General features: G+C 33.8%; 1 pseudogene; it reads right to left on the bottom strand.

Moving 5' to 3' along the window:
* Positions 1–519: 519 nt before the first annotated feature.
* Positions 520–25275, bottom strand: part of LOC132630318 (laccase-17-like) — a 45531-nt pseudogene continuing 20775 nt past the window's right edge.

The following is a 25275-nucleotide window of genomic DNA, read 5'->3' as shown; positions in this document are numbered from 1 at the left end:
TCAACATGTCAGCAAGCTACATTTTTATTGAGATGTACTAAGGTTCTATCAGTCGATTCTTAGTTCTCCATTACAAAATGGAAATTTATATGTATGTGCTTTGTCCTCTAATGAAATTTTAAGTTATCTGCTATATGTATTGCTGCCTTGCTGTCAATGCAGCTTCACTAGCGTCTCAATCGGCACATCTAATTGTTGTAACAAGTGATTTCTGCACTTGCTGCTGCCAATTCGAATTGTAATCGCTTGGCTCAATCTGCACATCTATACTCAGTCTCTTTTGAGCTTATACTAATATTCTTGTGCCAATTCGAATTGTAATCGCTTAATCACTAGGATACGTGGTCAAGGAGTGACAATCAGTGGTTCAAATTAAAAATTAAAAATAAAAAAAAATCTACCATCCTAGTGAAAACTTTTCTTTTATAAATGTACTTGTAAGTACTTCTAAATTTGCACACAGTTCTCATGTGCTTTAAAGGAAATAAATGTCAATTACTTTGAATGCAAGAAATATAATGATATGAAAGGAAGGTGATCATTCTCATTACTGATTCCAAATTCTCAGAGTTTCGAATTTACAAAAAATCTCAACTCTCTCTCAAACGTAATCAAATAAAACGAGCGTACAAGAAATGATAAAACAAGAAGAAATACAAAAGATAACCACCAGCTAATAAAACCACAAAACATGAACAATTGGGAAAAAAAAATGAGAGGTACAAAAATTGAACGAAATTAAACTCTCAACACTTGGGGAGGTCCTTTGGTGGAGGAGGCAGCTTCTGATTTGTAAGTTTTCCATCAAGAACCAACCATGCCATCCTCAATCCCCAACTCGTGTGAACTTCCAGGTGACAATGCATAAACCATACTCCTGGTGACAAACAACACCAGATGTCTTTATTTGCGGAGTTAGGAATTCTAACAAGGAGATTAAAAATATAATAATTTCACACCTAGATTGAAGCCTACAACCCGATAGAATTTTTGGCTACATTCCTTTGATGCTACACTAAAAGGTTCCATTACCTTTGAAAGCTACATATTGTACCATATGCCTATTTGAGCTTTTTACGGTTAAAGTAGGTTTGTTGATGGCAAGATCGGCATACCTTCTAGTTTTAGTTGTCAGTAAGCGCACTGAACTATCCATAGCCGTTTCTATACCGGTTTGCATTCAATAGTAAATCAATTTGTTTTCCCGCTTTCTATGGCATGCTTCTAAGATCTTTTTACGCTATTTTCATGCATAGTATAATTTCTAACGAATGGTTCAATTAAGCCCTCTTCAGATCATGCAGTTTCACCCCTGTACACCATGTCATAATTTTTCTATCTCGTTCTTTTATGAATAGATGCTTGCAGTTTATATAGTATCTACTTGGTATAGCTAGATATTAGATTTATGAAATGAATGATACTAGAAAAAATTTCAATTACAAATTATTAAGTTACCTGGATTATGGGCAAGAAATCGAATAGCAACCCAACCACCAGAAGGGACACCCACGATGTTCCTCTCAATAGGGTCAACAAGGTTGAAATTTGATGGATCCTTATTAGGGTAAAAATTCCCAAACCCTTGGGCAACAACAAAGAAGTTGAATCCGTGAAGATGAAGAGGATGGCTTTCAGCACCAAGAATGCTTGTATCTTGCAGTATTAGCTGTTATACCCCATTTTAACCGAAGTCAAAATGGTTTACAACATTCCGGTAATTCCGGAGTTAATTAAAGTCAAGGAGTCGCCACCTAATTATTTATGGTGAATTAGGACACCTAAAGTTAATTAAAGTCATTGTCTAAAGTTACTCCGTTTTAAAATCTACGAAACCAAAAGATTCTAAGTAAGGATTCAATTAATCTAAAGGGAAGGTATTAAGCATCCTTTAAGATCCATTAAAAATGATTAACCGACCAGACTTAAATAATTAAGACTAAAGCTCGATACGAAAATGTGAACATTTTATAAGTCACGATAAGTAATAGTAGTCTGAGTATATGCGTATAAATATAATATAGAGTATAACGTTGACAAGTATAATGTTTAGGAAAACATATTTGTTTTTTAAGAAAAAGAACTTTAGTTTGGCAGAAAGCTTTTTCCCTAAGTTTAAAAAAAAGTTACGAACCAATGCAGTTTTGGTTCAAACTATGGTTCAAAGCTTAAACATTCCAAGTTTACTAACATATGACATTTACTGTTACACCTCGTGGATTTTCGCGTTGTCGTAAGCAAACTAAGGTGAGTTCAGAGAGGCCATGATACCCCTATAAGGTCAAGAAAGACTTTTAATAAGTGTTAGACAAGTATCTAAAGGTTTAGGGATGAAGCGAATCGAAGAAATTAAGTTCGTTGAAAATTTGAAAAAACTTGGCAAAATTTTGGACGGAAATATTGGTCCAACTTGTGAGGGGAATATCTCCTAAAATATGAGGAGTTACGGAACCCATAACCTATGTAAATTGAATTTCAGCGAGTCTTCTTTCCAATGCAACTGACAGATCGCATTTCTGTGAAGTACGGAGGAAAATACAGCCCGTACAATAAAGTACGTCTCGTACTTTTTGGGCGTATTTTGCAAAATTTCCAGAAACTTAAAATTTTTGCCCCCAAAGTACGTGACGCTGTTCATCACGTACTTTGAAGTACGTAATGAACAGTAACACGTACTATTCTCGAGATTTCCAGAAATTAAGGCGGTGGAATATTTTTTCCCAAGCTTTTAAATACCCATTTCCACGACTTGGGCCTCATTTTTCACCCAAAATCAAACCCTAATTTCTCTTTAAGCTCCCCTTAACACCCATAAACACACCAAATCATTCCAAATCAAATCAAGAGAAGATCAACCTTGAAAACCTAGTTTAATTTATGGAAGTTGGGTGTTCTTTCTTTCACTGGGAGTTGTGGGGATTTAGTATTGGAGCAAGTGGTGTGAGTTGAAATTCTTCAAATACAAGGTATGTTCTTCACCTCATCTCTTGTGTTAAGTTGATGTGAAGGTTTAGCAAGTCTTAAAAGTGGAAAGAGTTATGGGAAAAAGTTCAAATATGAATATTGATGATGTTTTGAGTGTAAATTGACTTGAGCAATAATTGTTAGCATATTATGAGTATAATCTTGTTATGAGGGGTAATAATGATGTTGAGAAAGTGTTGTATACAAGAGTACAAGGGGTTGTATTGAATTTGTTGTTATGGATTATTTATGGAAAGAAGTTTTGGGATGGAATTGAGTATAATTTGAATATAATCTTTTGATTATGGAATTGTTGAGATTGTGATTTTGGGAGTTATTTGTCATATGGAGGAAGCCGTTGGAACAAAGGAAATGCTGCCCAATTTTCGTTAGCTCATTTATTAATTTAGTTTGACCATATGAGCGTTTCAATGACTTACTTTTAGCGCGAATCATCTTGAATGTAGAATCGTGAGCTTGGAGGGGAAGCGGTTAGTCGATAAAGTCAAAGAGACGCAAAGGTATGTAAGAATAGTCCCCCTTTCTTTCAAAAGGCATGACTCGTTTATTACTATCTCTATTTACGATTTCCATGACTTTCCTTCATTCCAAAAGTTGCAAGTCTATGATTATTAAGAGTCTTCTTATGAGCCAGAGATGGGATATGTTCTATGATAATGATGATGATTCCATAGTTGATAAACTACATACGACACTCATAATGCTCCTAAGTCCAGAAACACTAGAGGTTCACGATTTCTATGATTCTGCGATATAATCGATAATGATCCTTATGATGGTAATTCTTACGTTATGACTTCACACATGATTCTCGTGTTGCCCTTACTCCTAAAATGCTAGATTTCCATGACTCTTAAGGCCCTCATGATGAAGTTGATGAGTGTTCTTCATGACAATGATTACGATGATAATTCCCTTCCTAGAGATACCCAGAGCCTAAAGTTTTAAATGTCCTCGTGAGATGACTAAGCTTACTATATAAGTTTTGACTATATTCATGATAATTGGCCCCGTCTTATACTATTGTTCCTTCAAAAGTGAGACTTGATAGTGATGATGATCATGATAGTGATAATGAAGTGAGATAGAATAACAATGATGAACATGATGATGATTTCAATTCTAGAAAGGCTCAAGGTTTAAAGTTCTTAACGTTCTCATGATATCATTGAGCTTGCCGCAAGATAGTATTAATTGTTATTGATTTCATCTTATGTGATTGTTCCTTCAAGGTGATATAAAGGCGTAATCCCCGTATTGCGAATTCATCTAAGATGTCTAAAATATCCTACTCCTAAGAAAAGCTAGAATTTATGGCTTCCAAGACTCTTAAGATGATGGTGATAAAAGACTTCCGTAGTGATGGCAATGATGATGATGAGATATATCGAGCCTTGTTACGGCCGGGTATGGATGACTTGTATACGATACTATCGAGCCCATATGGCCGAATACGGATACTGTCGAGCTAATATGGCCGAATACGGATACTGTCGAGCCAATATGGCCGAATACGTATACTGTCGAGCCAATATGGCCGAATACAAATACTGTCGAGCCACCATGAGGCCGAATATGAATAATGTCTAATGTGTAAGAGCGGATACGGTATCGTTACATGTAGATGCATGTGCATTCCACGATTCCTGAGGAAGGTAAAATAAGTATGACGAACACCTCAAAAGTTATACTTGGTCTTTTATTTCATGTTGCCCTTCACGTTTTATTTATGTTACTACTCATGCCTTACATACTCAGTACGTATTTCATACTGACGTCCTTTCTTTTTTGGACGTTGTGTTCATGCCCACAGGTAGACAGGGAGGCGACCCAGATTCATGGGAGCTGATCAGCAGATTTACGAGAGCACTCCATTATTCCGGAGGTGCCATTTGTTTTACTATTTTGTGTATATATGTTTTGGGCATGACGGGATCCTGTCCCGTCTTCATGTTCAGTACTCTAGTAGAGGCTCGTAGATACGTACGTGTGGTAATAGATGTCCCATGATGACTACGTTGTAATTTTGTTTATCATTTTGATAGTCGGAGGGCTTAGGTATATAAATGTAGATATGTTTTGAAAGTGAAAATGGTTCCTCCTCATGGCTAGCTGTGTCAGGAATAATAAATGAAGGTAGATTAAGTATGATGAGTAGTAGAATGAGTGGTGCTCGGTAGTTAGCTCCGGATACCCGTCATGGCCCCTAGTCGGGTCGTGACATTTACAAGTCCAAAAGATCTTACTATGAAGATTAAAATAAAACATTTGTTTATTAGCTAAAGGTCAAAATACTAAGTAGCTCTCTGTTTTTATGCAGCTAAAGTCACGACCAAAATAAAAGACGGCAATTTAGTCACACAACATGTAACGAATCATAAAAAAGACAAGATGGAGATAAGATGAAATAATCGGCTCGGATCCAACTTCAGCAAAAGGACGGAACCTCTCAATGTCACTATTTAACAAATTGGGAAAAGAGAAGAGGACGTATGACTTCGTGTGGCAGCGGCATCGTTGAGTCTCAAAGTGAAACTCTTCGGCTCCGGTGTTCATGTAAACAAAGAAAAGTAACAGAAGATTAAAGTAACGGTATGATTCTTTTTTATGAAAAATAAGTAAACGAAGTAAAGTAGCACTATCATTCAATTCACAACCCGTAAGTTAAAGAAAGCCACTACAAATATATACATGAATAAGGACCTTAAAGACATAAGGGCCTTAAAGACATGAACAATTAATCAAATTTTCACACTAAAATCTACACGTGAATAAACAAAGAAACATGCTCTATACCCTATGGAAGTCACTTTTTGACAAATGAGGTAATCATTTTTATAAAAGATCCATGGTCACTTTTTGACAAATGAGGTAATCATTTTTATAAAAGATCCATGAGTGCACACCAGATGAAAAAAAAAAGAGCTAAGCATGATATTATTAACTAAACTACTGAATGCAGATTCTTGTCTCAAGCCTAAACAAACTTAACGATCAAAAGAGATGCGATCCTAAGAAAACTCAGCGATCCAAGAGATGCAAGTTGAATGTCTATTTCCCTGATATCTAATACATGAAAGAGTTTTGTCTCAAAATACAATGGTTATACTTGCTACGTATCAATAGCTGAACTACCAAAAAAAGGTATAGATTTTATTAGAGACATTATTCTATAACAGGGAGGTGGATATCCTACAGCCATTATAACAACAATGCTACTAAATATTAAACTAACAAACTCAAATCCAAGTAGTATCCACGACTAACAAAAAGCTAAACAAAATATCCATTTTTTCAATGATTTTCTAACAAAGGCTGAAGCACAAAATTTATAAGACTTAAAGTTTATATCAAAACAAGTGATCATCTCATAAGAGCTATCTCAAACAGAGCTTTAAAAATTTAGAAGAACAATATTAGATAAAGAAAACGCCGAAGCATGATTCCTAAACCAGAGAAACTCTAACTCATGATTTTACCTAAAACAGGAACATTCATTTCACATTAGCAGTAAAAGAAAAACAGAAAAAAGATTGAAGTTTGGCTAAATACCTAGATAGACCCTTAAAGTTGGCAAGTTTTGTAAGATGGACACTCAAACTTAGCAAGTGACCAGATAGACACTCGAACTTGGCAAAAGTGTGTCTCTTAAACATTTTATGCTGACGTGGCAAATGGTATCTTCTGCACGCGCATATGAGCGATTGAGCAACTTTAGTTGTGATTTCTTCTTTCTTCTTTTCCACATAATTTCTTACGTGTATTAATGTAGTTGATCTTTTACATTTCAATATATTACTTAATGTGGATCCTACAGTTTTCGGTTACTTCTTCTTTGAAACTCCTTCCGTCTCAATTTATGTGATATAATTTAACTAGGCATGAAATTTAAGAAATAAAGAAAGACTTTTGAATCATTAAGCATAAAAGGTAGAGTAAAAGTTAAATTATTGTCAAATAAGGAAATGTATTTTTTTGACAGACTAAAAAGAAAAATATATCACATAAATTGGGACAGAGTGTATTATATTATCATTCTTCTCCTTCGATCATTAGCTTCATGTTTTTCATTTTTACAAAGATCAACTTCTTTTTCATACCAACTTCTTTTTCATCATTAGGTTATTACTATATCACCCAAAAAGCATAAAAATTCAAGTAGACTATCGAATGTTAGGGAAGAAAACTCAATAAAACATAATTAATACAGATAAATCTTAGAATTTATTCAAGTTGCATATTGTAAAAATCAAACATCCCTCAAGAAATGGGTATTTCATTTTGCCTTTATCGCATTTTCTTTACATTTTTTTTTAGTTTTTTTCTAATATTTTTAGTTACATTTATCTCTTTTTTTTTTGTTTTTTTTTTTTGAAATTACATGTGTCATTTAACAATTGGTCCACTTAACACATTTGAAGCAATTGTATTTCACGCACTTGGGCATATGTACACGGATGTCCAAAAGACACTCTTTTGCCAAGTTCGGGTGTCTATCTGGTCACTTGCTAAGTTTGAGTGTCCATCTTACTCTTTTGTTGGTGCAGTGAACGGAACGTCAACGGCCTCGAATCTACTCTCTCGTTATGAAACAGATTCGAAACTTGAGTTAGAAAAATTAGAATACCTCTGTTGCGGTTAAAATTCTATCGAGATAGAAACAAATTTTTGGTAATAATGTTTTAGAGCTTTTTGAGAAACACTAACAATGGTGAGAGTGAAGAAGTATCAATGTTATTTTCTCAAGATATGAAGAGGCAGCTAATCTCTCTCTCTCTATTGGACTCCAAAGAGGAGTATTTATAGCAAGAAGCTAGGGCTTTTTGGAATTTAACTCTTGAGCAGGAAATCGAGATGAAGGTCTTGGTCAGAGATTTGAAATTTGAATGTTGTAGATTAGGCTGAACTTCACGTGATTTGGTTGTAAAAGTCAAGATTTGCTTCAGGCCTTACCCAAAATGACAAGACAAGATATCAGCCATAATTGTGAAAGTCCGAGCTTTCATCAAAGGGGAAAAGAAAGTTTGTGTGCGTAGCTTGAGAGATTCAGAAACCTAGCTGATTTGAATTCCAAGTGGGATAATTCGGTCATTTCAGAGGGTTAAATTAGTAGGTCTTGGCTCTTTATTTGGGCTGATATCTTGGCCGTAAAAGTGGGCTTGAATGGCTGAATTTGATGGGCATTTCCCTCTTCTAATTAATTTCTTTTAGGCTTCTTTGTATTAACAAAATATTATATATATATATATATATATATATATATGTGTGTGTGTGATAATAATAATAATAATAATAATAATAATTTAGCAATTAACATTAATAAGGTGTAATTTAATAAAATATAAGTAAAGTAATAATAGAGTAAAAAAATATTATCTAAGTTACATCTTATGATTAATACATAATAAGTAGCGATGTACGACGTATTAATACTTAACGATAATAATATAGTAGAAATTGTAATAAAGTAAGGGCGAAAAATATGATATTTAGTTTATTAATAATTTAGAAGCTCAAGAAAATGAATTGGAATAAAGGAGGGTCAAAATTGGGTGTCAACATTAGCTCCACCCTAGTGTTAAATGGTAAAACCATGATTTTGGTCTCATTGTTAACTAGAGTACTTTAGAGGGCTCCCCGTGTAGTTAAACCAATGTAAAGGACTATAAGGAAAATCAGGCTTGTACACACCTTTGGATTTTCCAAAGAAATGAAATTGGAGACGTGCAGTTGTAAGTAATATAAGTGATACATTATTGATTGAAGCTGAGAATTTGTGCCATTTGGTCCTTGGCAAGTTCTGTTGTCAAATTTAATATTTTCACAAGAAATGATTGTGTTATTTTTCTTTATGTGAAGGTTAAGTATGTAGTTCATCAAATTTACTTTTCTGTGATAATAATAATAATGTAAAAAAAAAAAATTAGAGCAATTCACAAGAAATTCAAAAAAAACATATAATTATAATACTCTTCAAACCAAGAATTGGAAGCACTTAATTCAGACTTGAATGAGGTTCATGCATAATCTATTGTTTTGAGCAAATGAAGAGATTAGCAACAAGTAGTAAAAGCACATATCAACTTTGCTCTTCCATCTTCCACGGTGGTAAAAAAAAAAAAATTGCAGACTTATTGCATTCTTCAGTTCACACTACAAGAAGGCACATCAAATTGTCCACATTATCACATTTCTCTTGTTTTATCAAATATACTCTTTCTCAAAATATTCGTTCGTTTTTCCACTGTCGTCCTACAACAATATCACAGGTTAACTTTTTAGTTTTTTTCTCAATTCTTCTTTTACATTGTTGTTAGGTATCAGACCTTTATTTATTTCTGTCCCATCTTTCATAATTTGTTGTGTATGGGTTAACGATTACATGTTAGCTTTCCGTCATATCTTCATTTTCTTATTCAATGGAAGGAAAGAAAACAAATCCTCCTCTTACTAAATGATGAATGCTGAGGCATGGAGAAAAAAGATTTTATTTTTGTCTGTCATTTTTTCTTGTTCCGCTTTGCATTTTCAAGTTAATTGTATGTGCAATTTTTATTAGTTTTCCTATTATATTAGAAGCTCTTTTTGTTTGTAATTGATTTTTTTCCCCGTCAATTTTGTCTTATAATTTGTGATTTCTCTTTAAACCGTTCGAAGGTTTTATATCACTATTTTGAATCCTTCCATGGCCATAACTTGTGCGTGCTAATTTTTAGAATACAATTATATTTATAAAATTTAAGTAATATTTATTTGTTAAATTAATGACTCGTAATTTTGAATTAGACAAAGGGTACATATACAAATGTGTTTGATTATGATTTATATATATATATCAAATAAATAATTTAACAACCTACATATTATTTGTATCACAAATTAATAATTATAATGGTTTTGTGTTTATAAAAAAAAATATATAATTATTTTGTAGGTGTACAACATGAAATTGACAATGATCTACTACACATGCTAAGAAAGGCATTCATTGATCTAGTTTATGTATAACTACAAAACACTACTTTCATTCGACAACAACTTCTTGATATGTAAGCGAATGTAAAAAGGAGGCCACAATTTTTTAAAAATAAGACAAAACTTTTTAAGATATGAAACCTTTTTTTCCCCATAGTCGGTGCTCCTCAAACTCAAATATAGCTTCTGTGTTGTTGACATATAAAATAAGAAATAATTGACAAGTTGAACTCTGGATATGTCAGTTGAATAAACTCATCATTTATCAGTTTGAGCTTGCATTTTCCTCCTTCAATTTCTATCTAATTCATCGCACAATTATTATAATATTTGTAAATGCTTATTCTAATTAGAATGAGATACACGTATTCGAAAACTAGTTGTACTAAAAGTGGAAATCTCTCACCTTCAAAGTTAGTTTACCATTTTGCCCTTACTCTAAATCAAAATCTTATTAAATATATATCTAATTAAAGCCATATCTTTTTACATTATAATTTTTAATTACATTAACAATGAACTGGTCAATTAGAAATGAAGCAGTAGCAGTACATTAATGCTTCAGACCATGAAAAATCAATGAATCCAATTAGAGGATTGAGGGCATTCACTACTTAATACCTAGGTATAATAAATTCAAAACAGTTAAAAAGGATTAGTCTCATACTAGGTGTTACCGTTTCTCTGTCATATTTCCTTCTTCTATTTCATTTTCCTCTCCTCCTTTAAAGTCTTTATTACATCAAGTTCAGTTATAAGTCCTTTCAACTCAAATCATACTAATTAAATTACCCAATTAAATTGGCTATTTAATTAGAGTCGTATCATGGCTGGTGTGAACGTGGGAATTAGAAATTTAACACCACCAAAGCATTTTCACCTTCTACCATTAACTTAGTGTTCAGTAAACCTTTGGGTTTCTATGTTATCATCCATAATTATCTATATCATACAACCAATGGCCATGTATATGTATTTACCACAATAAATTGCTATGCATTATTGTATTTGCTGAAGAATATTATCAACCTACTTATGAGCTTATATACGGAGAGTTATAAATTTGCAATATGCATAACCATCACAAATGGATGAAACAACACAGAAAAACTGCAGATTTACCTGGTAAATTTACTTTTCTTTGTTAGTTTTTATGATTATTCAGGAAACTGTATCCTCTTATTTATGCAAATTCGTAGTAAGCAACACTCTCCATTGTTATTACTCATTTTTTTGAGATAAATAATTAGAAAATGAAGCTCTTCTACGGAGATCAGAAGGAAAAGAAGGGGTGACGAGAAGCTACAAAAACGTCGCATTATCACTAAAGATGATAACATCCTTTTCCCTCCCAAAGACTACTAATAAGTAATTAAGATTGAGGACGTTTACTTTTGAGGCATAGTATAGTTGGAACTGTTTTTGGGCTTATAGCTAAAGGATTACTTCCTTTTTTACCTGAATATTTGTTGTCTTTGAGTGGATAGTGGAACAAGAAAAAGTACTACAATAATAATAACAACAGTTAACTACACTAGATATCTCTCAGGACATGTTTTTATTTTTAGGCATCAATATACCATTCAAGGGAAGTTTACAGAGCCCAACTAGGAGGGAATTCAAAAAATTGCTAACAAATATACTATCTTGTAAATGTTAAGCATGTAGATTACTGTTGAACAAAATCCATGTTTAGAAACTATGTTTAATACTTAATTATGAGTTGAAAATGTGCATGTGTTTTCCTTCTACGATCTGCGGTAAGGAATTGTATATGATCCTATATATGTCATGCTTTAATTAGCTTATTTTGCATAAGAAATAATGCTTTAAGTTCATATTTGTTGGAGATTCTGTATTTGTGGTTCTTTTATAATTTGAATATGTGAGATATGTATTTACTGGCTGAATTTTGTTCTTAAGAAGTTCACCTTTGTTTCTGCTAAGATGGAGCACGCTTTCAGATCCCTTATTGTGTTTTAATATAAAAGGAAATACCGCATGTTATATTTTCTTTTGTTAAGAAGATATTAAAGTTAAGTCTGGTAAGTGTTCATCATTATGGCTGGATCAATATGTACAAATCCGACACATAATTCTGCTGTGTTAGTTTCACGATATAATTAATAGTTGTACAATTCAATTTTATTTTTTTTTGGTCGAATCCATATGCTAATAATTTTTTAAGTGAGACAAAGGATACATGTCCATGTAATTATGATTTATACATATCAATTAAATATTTTAGAAATAATTATTTCGAGGACAAATAACTATTAATTATGTGTAGGTATACACTATGAAATTGAAATGGTTTGCTAGCTATCCTAAGAAAAGCATATGTTAATCGAATTTTTGTACAGCTTTTACAAAACACTACTTTTATACGACAACAGCTCATGCTATGTAAGCGGCTGTAAAAAGGTGGAGAAAACAATTTCTTAAAAAGAAGATAAAAGCTTTAAGACGTGAACCATTTTGCAATCTTAACTGATATTTAAATTATATGTTTTTGACATAATGAAACATGAAATGATTTCAAGTTGAATACTTGATAGTATAAGAATTGCGTAATTGTAGTATTTCAAATATTACTTTTGATATTTACTTGATAGCAATTTTTCAATATGATGTGTATGCACTGATAATAAAGACATAATAAATAAACTGACCCTCAAACTTAGGACACGTGTCTGTTTTGAGATTTTCTATCCTTTTCCATATATAATTAAGAAATGTTTTTTTTTCAAATTCAAACAATTAGGACCCTCAAACAGACCCTAAAAAGACATAATGAAACTAACTTTATTTACGTTGCCCCAATTTTAACATGCTAGTTTGGACACGTGTGTTGCACGTGTATTCCATGCTAATTAATATAAATATTTTAATAATATAGCAACAAGTGTGCAATGAGTTGTACAGAAATTAAAGAGATAAAATACAAGCTCAAAACCCATGAATGAAGAGCATATTCTCAAACTTAGCCTCAGCTAGCAAGTATGTCCTCCAACTTTGAATGTGCATAAGTAGGCACCTCAACTTGTATAAAGTTGAACACGTAAACATAAATGTTGACATGGCACATAACGTTTCGAGGTGTACTTTATACAAGTTGAGGTGTCTAGATAGTCATTTTGTAAGTTAGAGTGCTCAACTGACAATGTGGAGACGAGTTGAGGTGCCTACTTGTGCACACCCAAAGTTGGAGGACATACTTGCCAGCTGAGGCTAAGTTTGAGAATATGCTCATCATTCATGGGTTTGAGCTTGTATTTTATCTCTTTAATTTTTGCACAACTCATTGCACACTTGTTGCTATATTATTAAAATATTTATACAAATTAGCATGGAATACACGTGCAACACACGTGTCCAAACTAGTATGTTAAAATTGGGGAAATGTAAATGATTTTTTAAAATAAACATGATTTGTGTTAGTCACAAATACGTGGCATTAAGTGATTGTTAAAAGACCATATTAGCTGGTTTCAAGGATACGAAAGCTTCCAAAAGGTTACTCAGAAATGCACGTTTTTTTCCTTATTCGCTGATTCTTTTTTGTTGCTTCTTTACCTAGGAAGTATCGACTAGTTCAAGTTCAAAACATTGCCTGACTAGAAAATTGCCAAATCAGAGAAATTTTTTAAAGGGTAATGATATCGCGTGTGTAACGACGCGCTAAGTCATTTTGAGCGTTTCACTTAGAAATTCCTAAATTACCCTTCTGGGGTTGCTTTTATGTGTTTATGACTTGCAGGTAGGAGTGTTCACGGTTTGGTAAAAAAACTTATCCAAACCGATTAAATAAACCGATATTTATTTGGGTTGGCTTGATTTGATTTTATATTTTTAAAAACCGATAATATTTGGTTTGGTTTGGTTTTGGTTTTATGAAAAGTGAACCGAAGAAAAAAATCGAACCAAACCGACAAAATTTCTACATGAAGTTTATAATTATATATATACAATATATTAATTTTTATAAATACTTTTAAATAATTTGTATACGTTTTCAGTAAAAATATTACTTATCTCTAATAGGTTATTAAACTTTATACCTTTAGCCCATTTCTATAAACAAATAAATGAATTCAATCTCTTTTGTTCAAAGAAACAACTATGAAATTTACCTATATTTATTTTTGGTATTTCTTATAAATTTTTATTCACTTAATTAAAACTTATAAGTCCTAAGATATGTCTTCCATAATCCGAGAATATTATAGCTACCACAATAAAAAGGTAACGAATTATAATTTGGAAAATGATAGAAAATTCTCTCCTAATTGTTCGAAAAAAATATGAAAGAGGGAAATAAAGTTAGTTTTCTCGAAAACTGGAAAACCGACTCAAATCGAACCAAACCGATGCATATGTATTATATTTGGTTTGGTTTGGTTTTAAGAATTTTAAAAACAGGCTAAAATGGTTTGTTTTTGGTTTTAACGCAAAATCGATCCAAACCAACCCATGAACACCCCTACTTGCAGGGATGGTTGGCGCGGTTCCAGAGGTAATCGGGCAAGTTTTGGATTGATTTTAGTAAGTTTAGAAGTTTGGGAGTTAGTTAAATGGAAAATTTTGACCAAAGTCAACACTGGGGATAATTGTGTCATTTCCGTGGTTTCATTGATTTCATTAGGTCCAGAATGTCATTTTTGACTTAGTCGAGCCTTTGGTTCGGGTCCCGAGGCATTAGGGTGTGTTTTGGGTACTTGGTTGGAAAGTTGAGTTTTGGTAGTGTTGGAGATGACCTTGGTCAACCCCACATCAAAACGACCTCTTTTGGGAAATCTAAGTGCGCGAGCGAGTTCGTAGCGTGTTTTACGATAGAAATGCATATTTGGTTTGTGTCCAGCCAAAACAGTTCCCAACAAGCACCTAGGGCGAAATTCTAAGCTGGGGCAAGAATATCCTTCGGAGATAAGTCTCAACCATTCCTTCCATCATTACACTTTCATCTCTATGATTATCATCCCTTTTATGGGTCTACAATGGTGAATTGGGAATAGTAACCCCAGAACTTAATAGACTTTCAATAGTTGGTGGGTTATGATTGTTATTGTGTGTTTATCATCTAATGGATTAGGTTATCACTTTCTAATCAAGAATTGAACCATTAGAGACATGGACTAAATGAATTGAGACTTAGGGTCTCATAAAGATAGTAGCTTGACCATATAAACTGCTTATAAAAGATAATTTGATGAAATAGCCTTGTAAACTGATAGTTCGTGATTGTTAAGGCCAATGTTAGGTTGATTTACACCTAGAAATCAACCACCCATTAGAATGGGGAAAAAAGGAAGGGTGTTCATTGAATTGATTTTGTGACTAGAGTGATTGTGACTTATTTAGCATCTTAATTGCTAGACTTTGAGCGTTCCGAGGCATTACGGAAGGGAAAGGCTATAGCGGAGTAACCTGCATTGTTGCAGCTCTGTAGTTGAGGTAGGTTACGGTCTACTTGAGTTAGATTTTGATTAGTTGATTGTATGCGTTGTGAAATTAATAGGAGAAAGCATGTAGTCTTCAAGCATAATGTGTGAAATTCCTATCCGCTATTGATTAAGTGATTATGTGGGCTTAGTGCCACTATTCGATATGTTAGACCTAAAGGTTGATGATGTTGTGGTGAGAAGTTAACATAATCTTCTTGGTGAAATTGAGGTATAAAATGATAAATCTATTATGAAAGCGATGTGACAATAAATATGTGTGTGTATATATATATATATGAAAAGGCTCATTTGACTGGGGGTGAGGATGAGACCTAAATATGAATAGGCATATTTGACCGGGGGTGAGGATGTGGCTAGTTGTGAGCTCGGGTCCAAGAAGTGAGTCCGAAACGAGTGGTACATGGACACCATGGGTCCCCTGCAGGTCATGACTATTGGGCAATGACACCAATTAGCATGTGTGTACACGAGTGGTCAGTGATTGAGTATTGAGAATGTTGTAGGTAGACTTATTTCCGTTGTTTGCTTTCGTTGACTTGATTTTGATACCATTGGGTGACTTGATTGTTAATATCATTGGTTGACTTGTTGTTGGGCTATCTGATTATGTGATGTTGACTGGTCTGTCTATTTTACTGATTTTACGATTCATGCATGATACTAATATTAGTCAGCCTATGATATCTACCGATACATAGTGTTTGTATTGATACTACTTTGCTGCACTCTTTTGAGTGCAGATTGTGATCCAGAGATTGCTACCCGACCTCATATTTAGCGTTGAGGCCGTTTGCTGACAGATTGGGGGTGAGCTTTTATTCATGCCAAGCCGCCAGAAGATCTTCTTTTTCCTAATGTCTATTTCCATTCCAGACATTGATGGTTATTTATTTCAGACAGTATACATTTCTTAGACATGTTTCGGATTAGAGTCCTTGTACGGTGACTTTCAGATTTTAGGGTTTGTAATAGTTAGGACTTCCGCATTTATGTTATTATTTTATGGCATGAATATTTATGGCTTTATCTTGTGTTTAACTGTTATGAATTGGTTAAAAAAAAAATGGATTGAATGAGTAGATGGTTAGGCGTACTGGTTCACCCACTAGGAGTTAGTGTGGGTACCAATCATGGCGGGTTGGGTCATGACACCGATTAGCAAAATACAGTTGTACTTATCATATATATATATATATATATATATATATATATATATATATATAACACATATAAAAGGCAAGAATACACACACACATACTGTTTCAAGTTATTGGGCTTGACAGCCCAAGGTTGCGCCTAAAGGAACCTACCCGATCCCCCATTTCGCATCCTATTTTGAACTAAGTGCGATCCATGGGCTAATTTGGTTGTTAGGCTAAAATGGATCAAGCCAAGAGATTTCCTTAGTTCAAACTTGGGCTACATATTCAATCCTAAGTGAGGTTTACCCCTTTGTTTATTTAAATACACTCTTTTTATATAGTCAGTATTCATGTATACACCTGGTATACATATAATTTACACATCTGCTATGTATACTAGTTGTATACCTGGTACATATTCCCCCTTTTGTTTTTCTAGACTATGTATATCTTTGTTTATTAATATTTGTCCTCAATTCAATCAAAATTCAACCTAAACCAAAGCCATACTAGATTCAAGTCATCCAATCAGAACAATCTAGACAGCATGCTTTCATAGTGAGCTTATTTATAAATCGTGCTTTGGTCAACAATACACACAAACTTTAAAGTGTAATCAAGTTAATACTTATTCAATTCTTTCAAGCTTAGGTAGTGTTAATCATGTAATGAGAGCATCCAAATCAAAACAGACTCAAAAAAATTGTAAACATGATCACAAAAGAGAAGGGAAGGGGATGGGGATTATGCAAGTCCAAAAATACTACAAGGAAGGGGAGCATAGAAATGATTGAAGAAGTATCCTACAAGTTGAATGATCTGAATACTCTAACATCTTCATTTTTTGTTTTTAGTTAAAATTTGGTACCATGAATTTCAAAGAAAACCCTTTTTTATCTTCAGACCAAGAAAAACAGTCCCTTACACATAAACAGGTTCATTATTCAGTCTCAATAGATTGTTTATACAAGGAAATACACTGATCTTACCCTTTACCCTTGGTTCAATGATAGGATGGTAAGGTCAGATGCATTCACATAGCCAACATACACCTCCATGGACTTATAGAATGTGCCATGGTGCATTTTATTTGGAGAAAAGGCATTTTGAACCAAGTTGGACTTGGTTCTCCTTAATCCTCTCCTAAGGCACCTTGAAAAGGCTCTTTCAATGCCAAGTGGTTTTAAATTGGCCTGTGGATACTTATGACTTACACAAACACCATCATTGAATCAATCTTAATCCAAAACACTTCAATTCACATTAACAGATCAGTAATTTAGCCCCTTGACATGAGACTTTGATCACAGAAATTACTCGTAAAACCTCTATTGATCATAAAGGGGACACAAACTGACATGTGCATTCTTGCTTGAGACTTGTTAGACTATGAATATATTCCGAGTTTCATCTTTCATCTTTTTATAACCAAGATACGTCAAGTATGGTCATACAAAGTTAAGACAGGTTCCAAATATACTTATGCTATCAGGATCAACAAAAATGGTTCAGGACAGAATTATACATATTTAAACAGATATCTTTCTTACATAAGGGGAACCAAACTATTTTCAATCCTCAGAGTCCCTTTTGTTTCAAACTAAGGTCACTAATCAGACTAGATACAGAAATAGGTGCATGAAGTACATTGAGACTGATCACAACAGACATTATTACCCATTTCTTCATATCTAACATTATTGATCCTAGGGTATTAATTTACCTAGGTGATTCTGGATAGGAACTTAAGTCTTAATGAATTAGTCAAAGAAAGAAAAACAAAATAACTTTGATAGGCCCCATAGCTAATAGAGTCAGGATTTAGAAGAGAGGGTCTCAGAGTCCTGAAGGAGGTACAGGGCAAGGTGAGGCTATCACCTCCACAACCCCTTCCTGAGCCCTACCTTCAGTAAAAAAGGAGCAAAGGTTCCACTGGTCATCACTTCCAGTTCATGCCTAAGCTCACCCTTTACTCTTCTGAAACAACCCAATCCCTTTCCTTCTTCTTAGACCTAATGGTAGTCAAGAAAGGTTCCTAAGGTTATATGATTAGTCTAGGTGAAATCTTGCTGACATCTACAGTATACTAACATATTTAAAGACCTGCCAGAACTCTCATTTCCATTCTAAGCATGATTCATACACAACATGAAATGACAAGGTCAAACAGTGTATCCCACATCCTCAGGAACTAGACAACACCCCTTAAAGTTTACTTACTCTTATAGTGACTATATGTACCCTTTAAAACATGAACACTCAGTAATTAAGATATCATTTTTAGGTCAGACTTAATCAACTAGGATAGGAACCACCTTATCTTTTCATTTTAATTCACATAGTTCAACTGAGACCTTTACTTGTTTCATCTTTTACCTTAGTGTATACTAATCAGATTATACCAAGACCACACTTATGTTATTTCATATGTGTCTAGACAGACTTAGGTGGACTTCAAACACTTTAGACAGACTTAAGCACACTTAGATACAATTAAGCCTATTCAAACCTCTTCAGATCCTTTAGTCATGTTTTAGGACATCCTCAAGTAGGCTTATGCACATTCAGAGACAATCAAGTCTTATTCAAGCACCTTCTAGCACCTTGATCACATTTTAAAACTTGTGTAGGCATGTCAAAACTTACTAAGACTTTTTTGGACTAACTATGATACCTCACTTAACCTGGTCAAGGTCTATGCAACCAACATGACATGAACAAACATATGTGAATCAGAAAACAAGCTTAGGGTTTTCAGATTAGCCTGCTTCAACCAATAAACTAACAAATCTTATAAGTTAACTCAAATGAATTATCTCAGTTCTATCTGATTTAACCAATCAAGGTCTACGGTCAGGTTACAGATGCATCAATGGTCTAGATGTCCAAACATGATTAAACAATATCATCAAAAATCATTCAACTCATTAATGCTGAGTCTCACAGTCATGTATCATCACATTAAGGGATATGAATAGCTAATCAGTGATCCAAGTATCATTTAAGAAAGTACCCAGGGTTTATTAACATTCTTAAAACAAGCCATTAGAATTTTTGTACTTCAATAGAGATACATTAATCCATTACTCATCTCAATAATTGAAGCAGGATTAGAGACTTGATTAGAAAGAGCATAGTGTTTAAACAGACCATCTCCAAACTCAATATCATGATAACCAATTCAAGTCACATGCCAGGACAATAAGCATACTTATAAACTAATATCTAAGCTAAAACAACAACAAACAAACTATACCATAATCAAACAAGGAACTAACTAATATGAAATAACAAGATGGAGTATTACCTTTTTGATGTGCAGCCGTGAACAAGATCGAATTTGGAGCCTTAGTGCTTCCAATTCAAGAACTTAGCCACAATTTTTAGAACTAAGAAAAAACTTAACCTTCAAAGCTAAATTTAAACTTTTACTAATGGCTTAAACTTCGAGTTAAATACTCAATATTCAAGCCTTTGTGGTCTGATAAACTTGTTTCTTACAATGGAATTAGAACCCCCAAAAAATACTAAACCCTAATTCATTGATTGGGACAAAGTGAATTTTTTTCAGAAAATAACTTGGAAAATGAATCTTACGGTCTAGATTGACCTTTGTTAACAACGAATGGCTCGATTTGAACCTGGTTCTCCTCGATCCAGTTGATTCGAACTCGACCAATGAGGATCGAGAACGTACAATCACAACACAACAAATATATGCAGAAAATCAAATCTTTGACTTGAAATTAAAAGAAAAAGTGAAAGAAACGAAGTGTATTACCGCGTTTGGGGTGAGATGGAGTGGAAGTGGGTGTTACAAGGACAGATGCATTAATTGCTTCATGCAAACGAACGTACAAAGACTGCAGGAGGTCTGAAACCTCTGAACTATTGTCATTTTTGGCGAGGAGAGAGAAAGAAGAATAGGGCGGCGGCTAGCGTTTATGATGGAAGAGGAAGGGAGCGAGGAGAGAGAACTAATAGGGTGTGTTTGGTATCAAAAATGAAACAAAATGAGGGGTTTTCCCCCTTTAGGTTGATATTTTCGTTTGGGCCGGGTCTTGGTCCGTTTTTGAACTGGACTCGGTCCAAATTATGAAGAAATGAAATGACCCTTTTACGCATGTATATAACGTATATCTATACGTATATTTAATGTATATACGCGTATAAAGAGTAAAGTGTGTAATTTTAATAAACGGGTAAAAACTAATATATCAATTATTAGTCATAATATTTCAATTTTAATCAAATTAGGACATAATTAACCTATTAATTAATTTTAAAAAGCGGCTAATTGTGTAAATGGGCTCAATTTTACAAATACAACCTTAATTGATTTAATCTTATTGATTATTTCAATTATGGCCCTATTTGGCCTAATTAGCCAATTTAAAGTTAATAATGAACATAATTAATTTAAGCCAATGAATTTGGTTATTTTAATTAAGGCCATAATCAAATCAATTAAACCATTAAAAGGCTAATTTTGCAAAAATGACCCCAATTGCCTTAAATCATGAATTGATTATTTCAATTGTGGCCATAATAGAAACAATTAAACAATTAAAAGTCAATTTGTAATAGTGACCTTAATTGATTTGAGCCAATGAATTTGGCTCTTTCAATCAAGACCATAATTGGCTAATCAATTAATTATTGTGGAATTTAATCACAATTAAACATTGGATTAACCATGATCAATGTTGACACCCAATTTTATCCTACCTTTCCTCCGAAATATCTATTTACGCTTTTAATATTTTTGGAAAACTTAAGAATTAATTATTTATATTTTACTATAATTATTAACTTTTATTAATACCGGCGTTTCATTATCCTGTTGTAGTCAGTACTGTTATTATCTTTTATTTTATTACCGTTACTACTATCATTATTATTATTATTATTATTATTATTGTTATTATTATTATTACCAGTATTATTATAATTCGCATTTTATCATTTCAGCATTTTTACCAGCTTATGCACACGCATCGCATTTATTTTCGCGCAATTAAATAATAGTGTTTACTTACTGTTGAATTTCAAATATATTATCGCACGACTATTACTACGTCATTTTTTTTTATCCGAGCACTGATAAATACATACTTTTATAATAGGTAATATTTTAATTAAAATAGATCTTTTATGCAAATTTAGAAGCCCAAATTATTTCTTTCATTCAGCCCATATTTTAATTCATCTAACCCAAATCCAAGCCCAATCAACTTATAATTATTTTCGGACCAGTCCATTAATGCCCAGCCCATATTTTTTCACTTAACTCACTACCCTTTGCATAACTCATCCCACATTTTAAAACCCGCAATCCAGCCCACTACCGTTAATAACCGGTCCAACATCAGCAGCCCATACCCGATTAATTTGCATCCGACCCGGCCCAATCTCCTTATTTTTCATCAGCCTTGCCCTAATCCCTATCTCTTTCTCAGCACCGCCGCTCCCCTTCCTTTTCTTTCCCCTTGACCTTCTCTCCCCTTTATGGCAAAACCCTAGCCTACCTTTAGCCATGGACAGAGCTGTCCACCCCTCTTTTCGTGCAAAATTCGTTTGTTCCCGCACCCTCCTCGTCTTTTCCCTTTCTACTCCTTTCTCTCTCCGACGAAAGCGGCAAAATCGCAGATCGATTTCACCTCCCACAGACCATGCATGGTCGATTTAGGGAAAAGAATTTATTGCCCTATCCGGATTCAACCATGGAAAGAGTTTAAATTTTTTATTTTATTCTTTCTTTTCTGTTCCATCTGAAAATATTTAATGAGCTTTTGTCCGTTTATGAGCCCAAATCTTTCATTTACCAGTGCCTTTTCATTTTTCGGGTACAAAAGCTTGAATGGTTTTTGTCTACTTCCTTATTGTTCTAATCAAGCATCTGAAAATCTGAACGTTGTGTCTGAAGCGAAGCGTTGTTGACTAAAAACCCCGCCCAAAATTTCAAATCTCAGAAAAACCCGAGTTGATTCTTATAAATAATCGCTTTTGAGGTAAAAAACAGGAGGTTTATTTTCAGTGGCCGAAATCCTCTAAAATTAGAGTTTTTTTTTAGCCGCCTTGAGTCCTTGAAAAATATAAGTTCTTGAGTCGTCCAGAAATCCCCTAAGAAAAGAGTTTTTGAGCCGCCTTAACCCCCTAGAGACTATTTGTTTTTCTTTTAGTCTCAATATTTCTAAATATCCATTCTAAATACCAAATCATTTTGTTCTCGTTTGCCCCCCTGTTATTATCACATCTGAGTCTATGCAAACTCGGAGGTCGTAGCTGTTTCGAGGGTATATCGGAGATCCCGCACTCAGTTCGCTGCACTCGAAACAGGTGAACTTATCACTCCTTTAGTTATTTCTGTGTTTATTGGTTGTTTTCCTTTTTCTGTTTATGTGTTAGAAGATAGCCATGTTAATTGCTAGTTTAGGATATATTTTATGTGTGTTAGTTCCTATCTTTGTTTAGTTATGCTTAGTAGTAGTAGTCTAGTATAATTCATTTTGTGGTTTATTGGCCATTTCAGTTGAATTATGTTGTTAGTAATAGTTTAGTTAGTTCAATTTTGCGCTTTATTTACTCTTTCAGTTAAGTTATGATGATGTCAACATGTTTAGCATAGTTTTTGTGCTTTATTTACTGTTTTAGTCAAATCATGTTGCTAAAGTTAACTTGGCATAGCTTAGTTTTTGTTTCATTTGCTGCCTTAGTCAAGAGTATGTTAGTAATGAAAGTTTAACCACATGCTTGCGTGTTTTGTCTACTGGTATTTGAATCTTGTGCATAACAAATGCTACTAATCACTAGTTTCAATCTCAATATAGATCTTCCCTGTTATCTAGCCAAGTGAATGAACATGTCTATGTGTTCTGTTTAGCCTCAACTGAGAATTACTAGCTTGTATTAGACTTATTCGAATCAGTTTAGACGTCAACTTATATCTAAAAACATGATTCAGAGGCTTACTTAGTTAAACTAACATATTAATAGCTTTGGTAATAGAAGGTTGCTTGTTTATCTTAATATGATATTACTAAGTATTCATTGTTGACACTCAATTTTGTCCTTCCTTTATTTCAATTTATTTCCTGGAGCTTCTAAATTTATTAACGAGCTAAATACTTTGTTTTCGCTACTATTTTTTATTTTTACTACTATTAATATCCTTACTTTCATTTTCATTATTTTTACTATCAACATTACTAATATTACTTTATCACAAATTTCAAAATGGTTCGTCATCATTTATTTTCGGATTTTGTGCCCGTTAAATTAATTATACTTTATCAAGTCCTTTATTTCCTACATATTAATCACTAATTATCATAGTATATATATTATACTAGTTATTAAATTAGAAGCCCAAAAAATAATTAAATTAAAGGAGGGAAAGGGCCAAAAATTCAGATCCACCAGTCCATTTGTTTAACAAACCAGCCCACTACCCCTTTTAAAATCCGCAGCCCATTATTTCCTACCCGGCCAGCCCAAAACAGATCAGCACATTACCCAAATGATCACCCGACCCGACCCGATTGTTGAAACAAAGATGAAACATTAGGTTTCATCATTTTTTCTTCATCAGCCGCATCTCTTTCTCGTCTTCTCCTCCCTCTTCGTTCCTCTCTCTCTCACATCTTTCCTCTTCCAAACAAGAAACGAATTAGTTTTCAGCCATGGCAGATTTGGTCTTGCCATTTCTATACAAGTTTCTCTCTCTCCTGTCTTCAACGATCGAGTCAACACGAGATGACAAAAAATACTTTTGCTTTATCTGAAAATCTATGGATACAAAACAGAGGGTTTCAGATTCAGCGTCTTTTTGTGATTCATTTTCGAAATTCAACTTGGAATCCCGCCCAAAAACAAGGACAAACCCTAGTTTCGTCTACTATAAATAGATCTCTAAGTTCAGCCGAAGAAAGAAAAAAGCTCGGCTCTCAATTTTTTTAGTGTTTTACTTGATTCGCCTAAAAGAAATACAAAACTTTAGTTCATTAAAGCCCTGAACACTTTTAGTCGAATTTACTGGGCTCAAAGGTCGGATCTGTCAATACGATAGAGTAGATTCGAGGCCGTCGACGCCCAGTTCAATGCACCCGAAGCGGGTAAATTTCTTGCCTTTGATTTATTTCAGTGTTTGTTTGAGTGCCCTGAACTGTCTATGTGATTTTCCTGCTTAGTTGTGCCTTAGCCCGTTTGCAGTTATTTTGGTCGTATTAAGCATGTTTAGTCTTGTTTAGTTTAGTTCTGTGACCGTGTTGGCTTTATGTGAAAGTTTAGATTAATCTCGCGCTTTCAGCTTACATTTGTTTGTTTGAATGTCATTGGATTAAGCATATGTTAGTTTAGATTGGGTGATCGGTTAATCGTGTCTGCTAAGCTTGTCGAGGGAACCTCGCATATATGAAAGGATTTGAATTTTGAAACAATGTTTAAAGTTTGGTGTGTTCGTCCTGAGGGTCTAAGCTAGACTATAATGAAGCTTTCAATCCCCTAGGTTTAGTTCTTTTCTCTGAAATGTTGAAGATATGAATAGGTGTTTATTGTCCTCTTTCTTCCTCTTCCTTTGCTCAAAGTTTGTTTGTGGCTGTTTTCTTTTGAAAAGCGATATCCATGTGCAATCTTTTTGCTGCTGTTTGTTGAGCTTTGGAGATGAAATTGCGTGGCTTTAGTTTAACTTTGCCAACAATTACTCTCTT

Source organism: Lycium barbarum, chromosome 3 (genome assembly GCF_019175385.1).
Source record: "Lycium barbarum isolate Lr01 chromosome 3, ASM1917538v2, whole genome shotgun sequence".
In the NCBI taxonomy this organism is placed as follows: domain Eukaryota; kingdom Viridiplantae; phylum Streptophyta; class Magnoliopsida; order Solanales; family Solanaceae; genus Lycium; species Lycium barbarum.
This window is presented reverse-complemented; position numbering and strand designations above follow the sequence as displayed.